Here is a 13723-nt window from a genome sequence, read left to right as displayed (position 1 = left end):
GACAATATTTAAAATTGATGGTCCAAAAATGTGTTACAAGATTGCATTATTTCTAAAACTTGTAATCTTTTTTTTTCAGATGTCTATGTATCTTGATGTCGAGATGATTAGTTTGAGGATATTTGGGCATTAAAATAACCTCCACTAATGAAATTTTTGAGGTCGGCTCTAATATGATAGTTTAGAGTCTCAACTCTATATAACTTTTTTTTGATAAGACATCTCTCATTTTCTTTTGGGAATGGCTGTTGTTATCTTTTATTGATTCACAAAATGGACCTTTGTATTTCTTAGGGTTAAATTCATGGTCCAACGATCTGCTGTTACGGTGGTTATGCTGAACAGCATCTTGTTATTATAATGGTAATAACAGCTTGATATATCATATAACCACAGTGGGTTTTGTTTGCAAGATGCATACTTAATCACGTGAGAGAATTTTTTTATATAAAAATGTCTAAAAACAATTTCATGTGAACGAAGCTGCCATAAAGTTTCAACTTCTTTCCTAATATGCTATACATTCAGCAGTATATTTTTTTAATAGCTTCGTTTGGCATTTCTCTAATAAAATGCCAAACGCAATATCAATCTCCAAAGCAAACATAAAAAGGCCAAATCCACACATACGGGACGGCCAAACAAACGAAACACCATCATTAATGTGTTTAAGAAATGATTAATGAATCTTAAATTAGGGTTTGTTGGCCGAGGGCCCTTCACCCCTGAATTTGGTAGGGCTTAGTTTGCACGAGGCTTGCCTAACCTCAGACCCAGTTGTTGATCGGGTCAAGCTCCAGCTCGTACCCTATGCACGATGGGCACTTATGAGCACTCATTTTAGAGATGGCAATGGGCCTGGCCAGACCTGACCCTAGCCAAGCCATGATCTTTATAGCACAATCCGGTATCTGCCCTAGCCCAAACTAGATTGAAATGACCTTAGCCAAACCCCGGCCTTGGTCCAGTCTTGGCTGAACGCTAGGCTAGGTCTAATAGATGCAATTCAAAAAAAAGAAAAAATATAGGGGAAATATGGTAGGACTGGGCTGGCCATATCATGGCTTTGGCTTGGCCTGACCCTCTAGCTGTGTTGGCCCTTCCCTCAAGCCACATTTTAGGATGGACGCCCAAGTTTTTGAGGGGCAGGGCTACCCAGGCATCGGGCCATTGTAGAAATTTTAGAAACCTACTTATCAGTCTCTTATCAAGACCGTCCCTTTCAGATTTTAGGGCTTATAATTAAATTCTTTGGTGTATTTCTACTCAAATGTGGGTTCCTTCCAACAATAAATGTGAAAGATGAATTTCAGATAAAAATTTTCTCAGGTTGATAATCTCAATCACTACAGTAAATATGAAAAGACAAATAATCGTGAACCTTAAAAATAAACTATTTAAATTTTTGGAGGTCATCCAATTCCCACTAAACCCAATCATAATCGGATAGATGGGTATGGGCTTGGGCCTCACGGGCCATTCCAATAATATGGCCAGGCTAGGGGTGGCAATGGGCTGGGTGGCCTGGCTTGACTTGGTCAGCCCGGCCCTAAAAATTAGGGCCTGGCCCACAAAATGTGGTCTAATGGCCAGGCTTGGGTTAGGCCAAGACAGGCCCAGCCCGGTCCAGCCTTATTTTTTCATCTTTTTGTTTTGTTTTCTTTTAATTTTACCCAGCCTGGCCCAACCCTGCCCTGAAGTCTGGCCCAGGCCCGAGCCATTGCCATGCTCTGATGCAGCATGCTTCCCAGCTGGGCTTCGGCAGGAGAATGGCTTCTTGACCATGTACTGGCATACTTGGGGCTCAGATTAACCCCGATCCAGCTCCGACATGGCCCGTTATCACCTGATCTTCGACTTAGATGAACATTTCGGCCCTCGCAAAAATTAATTTCAAATCTGAATAGCAAATGATTACAAGAAGAAATTTGATTTTGACAACAAACATCAAACAAATGGCCATAGAATAGAACATAGGATCCTTTCGGAGTTTAAATGGACATAAACAATGCAACGTTAATGAAGACAGGGGTTACTAAGTTTCTTGCATTTTGGTGGCCAAAGAATTGCAAAAACAAACCATATAATCAAAAGTTTCTCTCCCTCTTTCTCACATTGATCCACAGTGATGTCAATGTATGTATCAATGGCCGGTTTTCTTGCCAGAATTTCCCTCCTTATCTCTGGCCTCAAATCATACACTTCAAGACCAGTCTTTTGAATCCTGTCCTCCATTCCACTGTGGAAACTTTTCCAGCATAAAATTTCCATTTTATAGAAATGATGGTTGGAAAGACTGTGGCCTCCCAGCGTTGGGCCTCACCTGTGACACAGACCAAGCTTCACTATATTCTGGAGGCATTGTCTATGAAATTGACAATATCTCAACCGTTAACCGTGAAATCCGGCTTAAAAACATTAAATTTGTGAATAATCTTATTTCCGGCAACTATCTTCCAACACAAAATACGATACTAGTTTTCATCCTCTTTCGCCCAATATCGATCTATACATCTTTGAACGCCGGTGAGTTTCACGGTTGTACCGGTTCCTATCTTTACTTTGACCATTATGTCCCATCCTCAGAAAGATGGTGAGAATAATTGCCAATCCGTGGTGCTTTTTGTTCAAAAATCCAGTTATGAAAGGCACAGGGATGACCTCCCTTCAGTTTTTTGTATTTTGTATTTTAGAAAAAAAATTAGCATATATATATATATATAGAAAAAAAGGAAAAAAGAAACCTTTGATATTTGGACAATATAATGGAGATTGGGGCCTTTTTGTTAGGCAAATAAATGATTATTTCTTGGAATACTTAGCTTGCATCATGGAAATTCCTAAGGAAACAAAGGCATTTTTGTAGAAATTCTATTTTTTTTATGAGTAATGATCCTATGAGACCCTCCCACACCCATGTGTATAGGATCCCAAAGGATCAACATTAAATTTGACACAGATATATAAAAAAAGTTAAGTTCCATATCCATATGATAAATTTTTTAGAGATTTGTGTCAAATTTAATAGTAATCCTTTAGGATCCTACACACATGGATATGGGAGGGTCTCATAGTATCATTATTCATTATTTATTTATCACAAAAACTTATTGTTCAGAGTCTCTAGACCTGCCAAACATAGAGCAAAACAAGAAAAGAAATTGTTATATGAAGCATCTGCATTGATCAAATCTTACGAAGCATTTGCATTGATCAATCTTTGGATTTTCAACCTCATGTTTATATTTAGAATAATGACTTAAAACACCCGTCTTATTTGTAGGTCTCCGAAAAGACTAAACGCTTCAACATAAACGCAATTTTGTTTTGATATTATCCCTAATTTTTTATTCCATTAATGGTTCGTTTTGCTCCCTAATTAAACAAACCCAAGTTTTTAATCGTAACTTTATTATGCCAACTTTCGTTATGTTGAAACTTGAAACATGATTGTTTGGATAGCTATGAATTGTACCTGGATTATGCCAATCGCATCTTTGGATCGTCTGATTGCATAACCTCGATTACAATTTATTGAATAAATTATTATATATTACTTTGAATAATAATAATAATAATAATAATAATAATAATAATAATAATAATAATTATTATTATTATTATTATTATTATTATTATTATTATTATTATTATTATTATAATTATTATTATTATTATTATTATTATTATTATTATTATTATTATTATTATTATCACATAAATAGCAATAACACAATAATACAACAACAATATTATTATTGTTATGATGTTGCCAATAATATTACTATATAATATTGTGATATTATTAAATGAAAAATAATAATAAATTTATTATAATAACAAGCATTGTAATAATATGATAATATTATTAAGTCACTTCATGGAGACTATTATTATTATTATTATTATTGTTGTTGTTGTTGTTGTTGTTGTTGTTGTTGTTGTTGTTGTTGTTGTTGTTGTTGTTGTTGTTATTGTTATTATTATTATTATTATATATTAATATTATGCATGTTATTATATTATTATTGTCAATAATGTAATTATTGCTTTTATAATAACTTTACATTATTACTAATAACATTATATTGCTCATATTAATTATTAGAAAAAGTATACAAAAAGACTATTTATTTTTAGTAGAAAGAGATCATAACCATTCATGTCCATCAAATGGTTTTAAGTGTACTTGTAACTAAACTCAAAGCCCAACGTATCCCAAGCCATCTAATTGGACATCTAATGGCTAGGATTAATTGTGACTTCTTTGTACTAATGATAAATAGTCTCATAGAATACGATCTCTAATTATTAATATAAAAGATTGTACACAAAGATCATTTATTTTTATTACAAGGAAGTTATAATCATTTCAACTCATTAGTTGTCAAATTGGATGACTTGGCCAAGTCATAAAGCCCTAGAAATTTTTTTATTTTTAACTTTTAGTCTTTTCAGTGACACTCTTAAAACCATTCAATTTGAAATCCAAGGGACAAGAAGGATTGTGACCTCCTTGTACAAAAAGTAAATGCTTCCATTGTATATTTTTCCTTAATATAATATGATAATACTAATATTTCGTAGTAATAAATTAGTAGTACTATTCATATTATTATGATTCTCACTATTAATATATGCTACTATTATTTTTATAATAGTATTATAATACAATTATAAATACTATAATAATATAATAGTATTTATTTCAATGTTAATATTATTGATTTTTTATTGTTATGTATTACATTAATTTATCATTGGTAACTTAAAAAGTTGTCTTTCATCATTTGTTGGATTGATTGGTTGTGTGTGTGATTGAAGGTATTCTCATCATTGTTATTATGTATTATATGAAGTAATATACATTGCACATGTTGATTTGTCTTGTATTCCAAAATAAGTCTCGGTTAGGTTTCTTTATTTTGTTGGGATGTTGGGATGTGAGTCCTAAATTTTAGGAAACAAATATTTTTTGGATATCTCTAAATCTCTTTATATTTCTTTTTTATTTGAGTAGAGCCGATTGTTTATTATCTAAGTCTATAGATAAGTCTTACTTAGATTAAGATGAGGTTTTGAGTCCACATAGATAGAAATAAAATTTATTTTTGATAAATTAGTGAAGTTGAGATTTGATACTTGTCTTTTGGGCTTTATTCTCTCTATATAAAGATGCTTTTCTAGACAGAGAAAGTATGTGTAGAAAAAGTAGGTCATACGTGGGTGCACTTTTGATGTCCTCTCTTATTGAGATATATTGTAGAGAAAAAGTGCATAGAGAGAAAAATAGAGGGAAACTTTGGGGGGTTTTGTAAAGAGAGAAAATTATAGAGTAGAAGATTTTGTGGGAGATTAAGTCTCTCTTTCTCTCAAGTAAGTTGCCTTGTAATTTTGTTTCTTTGATTTAGTGAAAAACCTCGATCGTCTTCGCCCGTAGATGTAGGCACATCTGTGACGAATCACGTAAATCCTGGTGTTTATTTTATGTTATTTATTTCCTGCTTTATTTTTGTTGTTTGTTGCTTGTTTTGTCAATTCTTTTTCATGACTTTATTTTCCAAAAATCAACACATAGGGTTTAGAGCTTTTGCATACAACAAGTGGTATCAGAGCCCGGTTTGGGGTTGTCAATATGGCGATAAAAGCTTTAAATGCAAACTTTGATGTCAAAAATAATTTTGAAATTTAGCAAATTAATATTCGGGATTTACTAGTGTAACAAGGTTTACATAAAGCTCTGAAAAGAAAGTCGAAGAACCATAATCTATGTCTGATAAAGAATGTGAAGAATTAGATCTGAGAGCTATGAGCACTATTCGATTGTGCTTATTGAGTAAAGTGCGATTTAATATCGTCAATGAGGATTGGGCATCAAGTTTTTGGTCGAAGTTTGAGAGTTCGTATATGACGAAGTCCCTTACAAATTGATTATTTTTTAAGCAAAAATTGTACACCCTGCGGATAAATGAAGGTACAAATATCCATGAAAACTTGAATTACTTTAATAAAATTATCTGTGAATTATTGAATATTGGTGTTAAAATGGATAATGAGGATAATGCTATAATTTTGTTATCCTCACTCCCTCATTCGTATGAGCATCAAGTCACAACATTACTTTATAGTAAAGCTACCATAGAGATGGAGGATATGACTTCAACTCTAATCTTTAATGATTTGAGGAAGAGACAGGATAATGCTCAGCTACATGCATATGGTTTAATAGCTAGAGGGAGATATATTGAGAGAAGTGAATAGAGACATGAAAAACATGGCTGGTCTAGATGAAAATCCAAATCAAAGAAAAATAATATTTATTGCAGTTACTGCAAGAAAAAATGACATGTTAAGAGTGATTATTGGAAACTCAAAGAGAAAGAAAGACGAGCTTCTGAAGTAGTCAATTTAGTTGAAGTAAGCTAGGTAAGTGGAACAGATAATGTGTTGTCGGTCTTGATAAATTGTGAAAACTCTAAAGACTCGTGGATTCTTGATTCTGGATGGTCCTATCATATGTGCCCTCATCGGGATTGGTTCACCACATATAAGAGCATTGATGGTAGATCAGTCTGATGGGCCACGATGCAGCTTGCAAGACCATTGGTGTTGGGACAATTGCTATCAAGATGTATGATGGAGTTGTCAGAACCTTGACTGGTGTTAAGCACGTTCCAGATTTGAAGAAAAATATTATTTCTCTGGGTACCTTAAACTCCAATGGCTATAAATTTGTTGGAGAATATGGAGTTCTGAAGATTCTTATGGGTGCTCTGGTTGTGATGAAAGGCAAGAATATCAAACTGAATTTATACATGCTGCTTGGGAATACTATCACAGATAGAGCAGCAATTTCCATATCTGATGATGGTGATTCTGACTTGACTCAGTTGTGGCATATGTAATTCGGACACATAGGTGAGAGAGATTTGGCGGAACTTAACAAATGCAAAATGATCAATGGCGCGAAAAAGTGCAAGTTGGACTTCTGTGAGCATTATGTTTATGGTAAGCAGTGTAGGGTGCAGTTTTGCACGTCAGAACATACCACAAAAGATATTCTTGACTATATTCATTCAGATGTTTGGGGCCCTGCATCGATTATCTCAAAAGGCAGATCTCTATACTTTGTTTCCTTCATTGATGATTTCTGAAAGAATATATGAATTTGCATATTGAAGAAAAAGGTAGATGTATTTAACACATTCAAACGGTGGAAAGCAATAGTCGAAAGATAGACTGGAAATAAGGTCAAGTGCTTGAAGACTGATAATGGTGGAGAGTACACTTCAGCAGAGTTTGTGAATTTTTGCAAGGGAGAAGGAATTGTTCGTCACTTCACCACTCCAAAAACGCCGCAATAGATTGGAGTTGCTGAGCACATGAACATGACACTTCTAGATAAGACCCACGACATGTCGAGTAATACTGATTTGCCAAAGGATTTTGGGCTGAGGTGCACAATACGGCATGTTACCTCGTCAACAAGTAATCGTCTGCAATAATAGATTGCAAAACACCAGAAGAAGTATGGTTCGGTAAACCTGCTACCTATTCTCATTTAAGAATTTTTGGTCTTCCTACTTATGTTCATGTGAAGGATGATACGTTGAGTCTAAGGTTAAAAAAGTGTATTTTCCTTGGTTATGCGAATGAGGTTAAGGGATATAGAATGTGGTGCCCAGATCCTTAAGCATATAAGTTTATGCCCAGATCCTTAATCATCTAAGTTTATTGTCAATTGTGATATTAAGTTTGATAAATCAGCCATGTTAAAGCACATTCAAAAGGGTGCAGAAAAGGAAAATTGCAGCAGTAGTGATGTAGTTGAGGTGGAATTGATAACTCCAGAAAATACTCCAAATTATGTACCCAAAATTCCCTGTAAGAGAGTGGAGGAAGATGTTGACCATGAGAAGTTCATTGAACCTACTCCATTTGAGGAAGAACCTCAGTTTGGAAAGGGAAAGAGAATAAAAAAGTCAATCGTGCGATACGGTTTTTAGGACATGGTGACTTATGCATTGGTTGCCACAAGTCAAGAGACATCCACTTTTAAGAAAGCTACACAAGATAGTGACAGTAGCAGATGGAGTGAAGCCATGGATGAAGAAATGGAATCTCTTCAAAAGAATCGTACTTGGGATCGTGAAGTTACCTAAAGGCATGAAAGCCATAAGGGTTTGTTGACTCAGCCATAAGGGTTTGTTGTTAAAGGAAAGGAGGACCATGTCTGCAAGTTGAAGAAGTCATTGTACGGCCTAAAGCAGTCTCCTAGGCAGTGGTACAAAAGTTTTGATACATTCATGATTGGACACAGGTATGTCAAAAGTAAGTATGACAATTGTGTCTATTTTAAGAACTTTATTGATGATTCGTTCATCTATTTATTACTTTATGTGGATGATATGCTTATTGCAGCAAAGAATTATTTAGAAATCAGTAAATTGAAGATTCATCTTGCTAGAGGATTTGAAATGAAAGATTTAGGTTCAGCAAAGAAAATTTTGGGCATGGAGATACGTAAAGATCGAAAGTTGGATAAATTGTGGCTATCTTTCAATGAGTACATTGAGAAGGTCGTCGCTAGATTCGGGATAGAAAATTCAAAGCCTGTGGGTACTCCTCTTGCTACACATTTCAGATTATCGACAATATTATCTCCAGTTCAGAGGCTGAAAAAGAATACATGTGACGTGTTCCCTATGTAAGTGCAGCTGGAAGCGTCATGTATGCAATGGTTTGCACTTGACCAGATATTTCTCATGTCGTTAATATTGTTAGCAAGTATATGGCTAATCCAGGAAATGAGCATTGACATGCGGTAAAATATATTCTACCTTACCTGAGGGGTACATAAGATAAGGGTCTGATGTTTGATAGAGCTAACAAGTTTGGTGACAAGTTTATTGGTTATGTTGTTGATGACTTTGCAAGTGATTTGGACTATAAGAGATCTACTGCAGGTTATGTGTTTACACTTGCTGGAGCTCCAATCAGTTGGAGGTCGATGCTACAAACCACTGTTACCTTATCTACGACTGAAGCAGAATCCATGACTGCTACTTAGGTAGTGAAAGAAACCATTTGGCTGAGAGGGGTTATAAATGATTTGGGCTTAGAATATGATGTGACTGTTTTTTATTGTGACAGTTAGAGTGCAATACATTTGGCGAAGAACCAAGTATATCATGCATGAACAAAGCATGTTGATGTCAAATACCGTTTTATTCATGAGATCATAGCTGAAGGTGATATCTTGTTGCTGAAGATTGACACCAAGAATAATGTTGCAAATATGTTGACAAAGCCGGTTCCATTACAGAAGTTCAAGCTCTGCTTGGACTTGACTAATGTGTTCCCAAGATAAGCGCCTATGAGGGCGCGTGTAGAGAAGATGGTCGATGAAATTTTTTTGGAATTCAAGCTAAGGTGGAGATTTGTCGATTTGCCTTGTATTCCAAGATAAGTCTCGGTTAAGTTTCCATATTTTGTTGGGATATGAATACTAAATGTTAGGAAACGAATATTTTTTGGATATCTCCAAATTGGCAAGAGATAGGGGCATAAAGTTTTTTTACCTTACATGATCTCTCTAGGTTTCCTATTTATTTACGTAGGGTCAATTGTTTATTATCTAACTAGGTTTCCTATTTATTTGGGTAGAGTCTATTGTTTATTATCTAAGATTATAGATAAGTCTTAATTAGATTAGGGTGAGGCTTTGAGTCCACATGGAAAGGGATAAAGTTAGGAAAGTTGACATTGGTATGACGTAGTTGTCTTTGAGGCTTAATTCTCTCTATATAAAGATCCTTTTCTAGAGAGAGAACGCATGTGTGGAAAAGTAGGCCATACATGGGTGCACTTTAGGTTTTGTCACCTCTTATTGAGATATATTGTAGAGAGAGAAAGTACATAGAGAAAAAATTAGAGGAAAACTTTGAGCGATTTTGCAGAGAGAAAATTGTAGAGAAGAAGGCTTTGTGGGAGATTGAGTCTTTTATTCTCTCAAGTAAGTTATCTTGTAATTTTTTTTGTTTGATTTAATAAAAAACATCGATCGTCTTTACCCGTGGATGTAGTCAGATGTGAATAACCACTTAAATCCTAATGTTCTTTTTCTATTATTTATTTCTTGCTTTATTTTTGTTGCTTATTGCTTGTTTTTATCGATTCTTTTTCTTGTACTTTATTTGCAAAAAATCAATTCATCGGATCTAGTCAAAACTAGTCCAATCACTAAGGGAACCGGTTAAATTGAATTTTAGAAAGAAAAAAAACATATATAATAGTTCAACATTGTAAATTTTATTAAAAATATTTACCTAATTTCATCTAGATGGTTGAACCAGTTAAAACTAACTGATCCGACCGGCTAAAAAAATGTCAAATATTGGTTTTGACTGATTTTCGATCTCGATTTTTAATTTAGACCAGACCAATCAAGGTAAAAAATAAACATATGAAATCTTTCAGCATCAATAGAGCATACTATATACGAGATTATCTAATGGTCTAATATTAACTCAAAAATGATAATAAATCGGAGTGTTGGTGAAGCTTATGTCAAGGAGAGAAGTTTGGAACATATGTTAACTTATTAAGATTAAGGCTTTTAAAAAACTTTCTAGCAAGATTATTGGAAGATTTATGCCCAAGAATAAGTATTTCATCGACAAAGAGAAGTTGGAGGTGACTATTAAAGAGATGGTGGACCGGTATCAGCCATAGACGTATGATCACTACTTTAACTAGGTTAGGAGATGAGGGCAGAGGATGAGATGAGCTTAGTTTCAAGCACAGGTACTGGGAACATAAAGGTATTGGGAGAGGGATGGAGTTGGCTGTTGTGAATTTGTGATACAAAAAAATAACCTCATGAAATATTATATCCTAATAAACAAAAATAGTTTTTCAAATTAACTCAAGCACTTGATATCCTTTTGGCCAAAAGAAGATCCAATAAAAATGCCTGGATGAGCCCGGGTGTCAAATTTGTGTTTAACGATGGGAGGGGAGGGGATGAGATGAAATTAGTTAGTGGGAACACAAAGGTATTGGGAGAGGAATGGAGTTGACTGTCGTGATATGAAAAAATAATCAAGCACTTGACTTCCCTTTTGACCAAAATGAGATTCAATAAAAATGCCTGGATTAGCCCGGGTGTCAAATTTGTATTTAATGGTGGGATTGTGGGCATAGAAGTTACAAGTGATAGAAATTACAATAAATGTTAAAGGACAATATGATATTTAACAAAGTCAAACTTGCTAAAAATTCAAGAGATTCACAAGAAAAAAAAAATGTAATGCCAAAAAGAAAAACAACATGAAAGATGTAACATGTTTGGCTGTGATATTTGTTAAAGCAAATATAAAAGTTTAGGTTGAGCACCGAGCCCAGGTATGAGAAAGCTAGTAAATATAAAAGTTTAGGATAAGCACCAAGCTCAGGTATGAGAAAGGATGTATCATGATGTTGGTGATCATAGATCTCGGATCTTCTTTCAGGAACCTTTTAGGGAGAGAAAAGCATCTTCCTGTGCTTAAACAAACTATATAATTCCATGAGATTCTTCCCACGAAAATAGGATGGCCATGTGAGGCCCCATAACCACACATACCAACATTACGTAATTTGAGGATGTTAAAGCTATATTATTCTCATTATATATGCTAATAATTTCAACATGAAGTTCACCCTCTTTAACTCTCTTTTCAAATATTCACAACTTACTTGCAACTGTAATTGTTGGAATGATGGCGGCGACATTTACAGTATTGATCTTCATTCTCAAAAGGTCCTGATGCAAAACCTGTACCTTCTTTTGCATGAACGAATTTCAGAATGACAAATATGTGGAAGAGTTCCTAAAGAATTATGGGATCCAAACGCCTCAAAGGTATTCATATGTCGAACTAAAAAGAATGTCTAATTTGTTTAAAGAAAAGCTTGGACACGGTGGATATGGCAGTGTTTATAAAGGAAAGCTCTCAAATGCAAGCCTTGTAGCATCAAAATCTTAGGGGATTCATCAAGTAGGAGAGAAGAATTCATCAATGAAGTAGCGACTATAGGAAGAACAAGCCATGTGAATGTTGTTCGACTCCTTGGGTTTTGCTCCAACAGAAACAAGAGGGGTTTAGTCTATGAATTCATGCCCAATGGTTCTCTTGAGAAGTTCGTATTGTCTGATAAACCGAAAGGAGAAAGATTCAGTTCTCAGATGCTTTATGATATTGCGATTGGTATTGAGTATTTGCACAATGGATGCGACCCACACATTTTACATTTTGATATAAAGCCAGACAACATCCTCTCAGATTACAACTTTCATCCAAAGATATCGGATTTCGGGTTAGCAAGGCCATAGTTCTCATGAAACCAGCAAAATGATTACACTAGGAGTGAGGGGAACCTTCGGATACATGGCCCCAGAAGTTCGTTCGAGAAATTACTCTCACATAAGTGTGATATTTCCCGTTATGGAATGTTATTGTTAGAGATGGCAGGGCAAAGGAAGAACAGTGATTCAAGAATGGGGAATCCAAGCCAAATATACTTTCCAGCTTGGGTTTATAAACAACTTGTTGGAAGTGGAGATTTGAAGCTTGGGAACATGAATGAAGAAGAGGAAATGTTGATTAAGAAGATGGTAATTGTGGGCCTTTGCAAGTGACTTGGATAAAACATTTAAAGGATCATATGGATTATTGGATGGTTTTTTGAAGCATTTAGCAATAAATGGAAAACACCGGGATGCCATGGCAGAACAAAGGATCTATGGATTATTGGATGGTCTCATATCATCACTACAATATGGATGTCCAGAAACAAATGTCCATTTGATGAAGGCCGGCCAATGTCTCAACTTCAATGGTCAAAGAAATGGATTATGGAGTACATCTCTTCAATAACTTCTAATTGGAGAGAATTCAAAACAAAGTTTGTGAGTGATTTATCACTCATAAGAAGGCTTCATAAAATCCAGGGAGTGATGCGTTCATCTTGGAGGTCGTATGGCTTCCGCCTATGTCTGGATGCTCCAAACTCAATATAGATGGATGCTCTAAGGGGAACCCAGGACGGTCGGGTTTTGGAGGTATATTAAGAGATTCTTCATGACTCGTGCTTGGTTATTTTTCAGGACCTATTCCTATATGAACAAACTATCTCGCGGAGCTTAATGCATTTATTTATGGTGTCAAATATGTCATTAGAAAATGTTTCACAAATGTTTGGATTGAATGTGATTTTTTTGGTATTATATTGGCCACAAGATCCAATTTGGTACTTTGGTGTATTCAAATCAGATGGAAAAATGCAATTGCTTCCTTAAACAAAATCTCACGGAAAATCTCACATGTGTATAGGGAAGCAAATGCCACAACAGACAAAGTGGCGAACATTGGTTGCCATATGTATGCATATCAAGAGTGGGATACATACCCAAATTCTGTTGGATATCATACCTCATGGGATGCAGCTGGAAGACCGAGATATAGATTTAAGTAATGGATTATGTGATGAAGAATCAGGTTTATAAATATGTCCTGGAGATTGATCATGGGAGTGTGAGTTCGGTGTTTTTGTCATGACTTCAGTCCTCATCGCTACTGGTTATGCCGTAGGCGATAATATCGAGAATTTTGTTCTCCAATACTCAATTGCAATGTAAACCACCCTCTGTATATTTTATATTCTTTTTTAATGAAAATTA

General features: G+C 34.9%; 1 pseudogene across 1 annotated transcript; it reads left to right on the top strand.

Annotated features, from left to right (window-relative positions):
• The first annotated feature begins 11766 nt into the window (after nucleotides 1-11766).
• Nucleotides 11767-13212, top strand: LOC148779014 (rust resistance kinase Lr10 pseudogene; annotated as a pseudogene). The gene has a single exon (XR_016047355.1). The product of XR_016047355.1 is annotated as a rust resistance kinase Lr10 pseudogene (transcript).
• Nucleotides 13213-13723: the final 511 nt, after the last annotated feature.

Source organism: Amborella trichopoda, chromosome 13 (genome assembly GCF_054954075.1).
Source record: "Amborella trichopoda isolate Santa Cruz 75 chromosome 13, AtrichopodaSantaCruz75HAP2 v2.0, whole genome shotgun sequence".
Lineage (NCBI taxonomy): Eukaryota > Viridiplantae > Streptophyta > Magnoliopsida > Amborellales > Amborellaceae > Amborella > Amborella trichopoda.
Note: the sequence above shows the minus strand (reverse complement) of the source record. Positions and strands in the feature narration are given on the sequence as shown.